The sequence below is a fragment of the Ictidomys tridecemlineatus genome, chromosome 2 (assembly GCF_052094955.1).
Source record: "Ictidomys tridecemlineatus isolate mIctTri1 chromosome 2, mIctTri1.hap1, whole genome shotgun sequence".
Classification (NCBI taxonomy): domain Eukaryota; kingdom Metazoa; phylum Chordata; class Mammalia; order Rodentia; family Sciuridae; genus Ictidomys; species Ictidomys tridecemlineatus.
Genome location: NC_135478.1, coordinates 74,913,774 through 74,917,884, shown reverse-complemented (window position 1 = coordinate 74,917,884; position 4,111 = coordinate 74,913,774). Strand labels below are relative to the sequence as shown.

General features: G+C 38.1%; 1 pseudogene; it reads left to right on the top strand.

Moving 5' to 3' along the window:
* Positions 1 to 2,091: 2,091 nt before the first annotated feature.
* On the top strand, positions 2,092 to 3,904 carry LOC144375169 (KH domain-containing RNA-binding protein QKI-like; annotated as a pseudogene).
* Positions 3,905 to 4,111: the final 207 nt, after the last annotated feature.

Below are 4,111 nucleotides of genomic sequence, written 5' to 3'. Positions count from 1 at the left end.
GATAACAGTTTTGGCAGAAGCACTGCAGGCAAGGAAAACAAGCTCCCTCAAGGGTAAATGCATGTTTCACTGAGAACTAATGTCAGTCTGCCATGATGTAAGGTTTAGTGTCATCAATCTGCTCTGAGATACGTGGCTGCTTCCCATAGGAAATAATCTTATGTTAGAACTCAGGGTTGGATATGGCTGTTGCCACCTGGTTATAGGCAGGTCACCTCTGTGAGTGGAAATCTGTTTTCATGACCACATGAATACTCTCTCTTCATGAAAGCATGGACATTGTGTTCATGACCTGCTTGGGAAAACATGTCTAGGGAAGGAAGCCACCTGAGACACATCAATTGAATTAATTCAAGAACCACCTCATCATCAGGATCATTTCCTTCTCTGTTCACTCTTTGTTGATTATGACCTGGCACCAAAATACCTTTATGACTTTGCAAACAAGAGTTTATTTTCTTTATGGTAAAACTGTGATGGTGAAAACAGTCACTTAAAAGAAACACTGAATTTCTGTGAACATAAATGTGAAAATAGAAGAAGCTTGTAACATTGAACAGTGAAAGACTGCTTTTTTATACCCCTAAATTAGATTATTTATATAACTTTTGTCTCTATATATGAATACACAACCAGTGTAACTCTGCATCATGTATAACCACAAGAATGGTAAATTATATTCCATATATATCCAAAACCACTCTACTGTCATGTATATCTAAAAAGAATAAAACAATTTTAAACAATTATACTATATAGATTTAGAAGTGTTGTGTTAGTATACTACTTAAATTATGAAACAAATATCCATTTCCTTTAATCTTAAATTTATTCTAATAAACACAAATCCAATTTACATGGCTGGCTGTAAATATCAAAGGATAAATATTATTTCTGTTAATAACTCAGTGGTTAGAAAATTACCAGTCATACTTTGGTTATTTCATTAAGTAAATCTACCTTAAAAAATGTAAATGAGAAAACAGAAAACAGATCATACATTTCTAAGAAAAATTTACTGTCTAAATTGACATGTAACATAAATATATAAAACTTATTTCAAAGAAATGACACGAGAAAAAGAATATGAATTATATCATAAATAAGTGTTCATCCAATCTTTGTTAAAATGATACTTCTTTGCTGTAGTGGGTTATATAACATTATTAAAATAATTATTCATGCCTGTTTAATGTGGTTAAGAGACTTTGCAAAATCTGCTTTCATGGTATTATTATTAGACATTTTTGGACCAGAGTCCTCAGATAGCAGTAGTGCCACACTCACTTTTTACCCAAAGCCTCACCTCCTCCCATAGGACATACATATGGGACTCCTGGGACAGTGTCTGGTACTGGGAAGTTGGAAACATGGGGCCTTTACCATGTGCCCATGCAGGGTACTGGGAGGGAGCCCTGCTCTTACTCCTTCCCAGATGCAAATTATCCATGATGCTAAGTCTCCTTGACCTTCTCACTGGCAAATCACACAGTTCTGGCTTCATATTAAAGTGATGACTTATGTTGTTTTGTACCTATCAGCAACAGGCTTTGCACCATGAGTTGTTCTTCAAAAGATGTGTAATTCTCTACAGCAGGTGGCATGACAGTTCCCAAACTCCCATGGTCTACATTGGGATTCTCCTAGGGACCTTTTCCTAAATAGCAGATTTTGTCTCCTATCACAAGTCCTCTATTTATATATATATATATATATATATATATATATATATATGAGAGAGAGAGAGAGAGAGAGAGAGAGAGAGAGAGAGAGAGAGAGGATAAGTTTAAGTTTGTCCATACAGCTGGGGACCAGAACCACTGTGGCATATGTCACAGGGTCTCCTCACACTGGAATACATACACATTCATCAACATTCACTGTAGCTCATATAGAAGCCTCCATGGGCCTCAGCTCTGTGCCCAGAGCAGGACCCAGTGCAGAGAGGTACACTAGGTCCTCAGCAGACAGTTCCCAGGTTTACCCCCACCCATACCTCCTTTCTGGAATTGGTGCCAAGGCATAGGGTAATGTGATCTGTGGAGACTGGAATATGGTCAGGGGAAATGGTAATCCCAGATAATAATCCTGATGCAGTTGGTGAAAGACAAGAAGCTCTTGAGCATCCTGTCCAAATTCTGAGGGATCTTCATCCACCTTCATCGGCTGCCAGAGAAAGGAATTAGCAGACTACATAAAGTCATGTACACACATTAAACGGTAGTACAAAAAAGAAAAGGAGTGCAAAATTTCCTAATTCTGTGGGGCCTATTATTCAGTTAGGAGAGAAACTAAATGTGTCTGTAGAGAATATTCTGATTTTTGTGACTCCAAAATGGTGTGACCACTTTGGAAAGCAGATTGGAGATTCCTTAGAAATTTTTCAATGGAATCACCATTTGACCCAGGTTTCCCACTCTTAGATGTATACACCAAAGACTTAAAATCACACCATAGTGATGCAGTGACATCAGTGTTCATAGCAGCTTAATTCACAGTAGCTAAACTGTGGAAACAATCTAGATGCCCTTAAACATTTGAATGTATAAACAAACTGTGGTACATTTGCAGAATGGAATATTACTTAGCCTTAAAGAAGAATGAAATATAGCATTGACAGATAAGTGGACAGAGTTGGGAATATCATGGAACAAAATAAGTCATTCCCCAAAAGCCATAGCCCAAATATTTTCTCATATAAGTGGATCAGGCCCATAATATTCTGGGGGAAAGTCAAGAGAATAATGGAAAATTTTGGATTGAGCAGAGGAGAGGAGGTGGAGGGGAAGGTGTATGGGGGCAAGATGGTTGAATGAGAAACACATTACTACCCTTTGTATTTATGATTTAATGAATGGAGTGACTCTGCATCATCTACAACAAGAGAAATGAAAATTTGTGCTCTATTCGTGTAAAAAAATCCAAAATATCTAGATTTTAATTTTCTTGGTAGGATCTTTGGCCCAGAGGATTCACAGCCAAAGAGCTACAGGCAGAAGCTGGAGGTAAAACAATAGCCGGAGGCAAAGTCTCAAAGATAAAGAGAAGGAGGAGCAAGATAGAGCAAACTGAATTGGAAGCATACACATGAAGATTCAGATGTACTAATCACTGTGGAAGTTGATAAGAATAGAGCAAAGTAAACTATAGAGGGCCATTGAAGAATTGAGGAAAAGACTGGTACCTGCAGCAGAATGGGAAAAGTGTTCAAACTGAGTTAAAATTATAGAACCTTTATTTTATCCATCCTTAATAAAAATTTGAGAACAAGGTACCTCCATGATGTGTCACTGTATTGGGCAAACTTAAGAAGATGCAGTTGATGAAACTTCTGATTCTGAGTGACACCTGCAGAGGTGCCAACTCTAAATCATCTACCCTTGCCTTTTCTCTTGTTGCAACAGCCCAGGCTGCTCCTAGGATCATACCTGGGACTGCACCTTTTCTCTCACCAGTGACCCTGAGTACTCGTCTCCAGCTGGCCCTACCATAATACCTTTGATCAGACAAATACAGACCTCTGTCATGCCAAAAGGAACTCCTCACATTGATGCTGTGATAGCCCCTCCAGGGCCAGAGGCTGGGTTGATCTACACACCCTACAAATACCTGACACGTTGGCACCAGCCACTTCAGTTCTTGAGTGCCCTTTGAACCCAATGGTGTATGAGGTGCAGTGTCTACTAAAGTTCGAAGGCACAATATGTGTGTCCGTCCTTTCCAAAGGATTGTGACTGAAGGTGGAGCTGACACTGGCAACTAACCTATGAACTTCTTATCTCTGAACTCTTTGCACAGTAATGACCTGACCATGCCTGCCTGCTGATCACTTAAATGGTTATTGCCTTTCCTTGCCTGTGGTCATTGCAGCAGGTAACACTGACAGTGAAAAATGACACTATAATTTCTTTCATCTTCATGTCAAATATATTTAATCTGAATACTTTGTATGTTTATCAAATACTTTGTATGTTTTATTATTGAGAAAGTAAATTTATGAAATAATAGATGAGTAACATTTATGAGTAATGTTGGCTCTGAACAAATTTTGAAAACTTAGTTGACAAAATATTGGATCAATGAAAAAGAAGCATGAATTTTGAAATCTGAA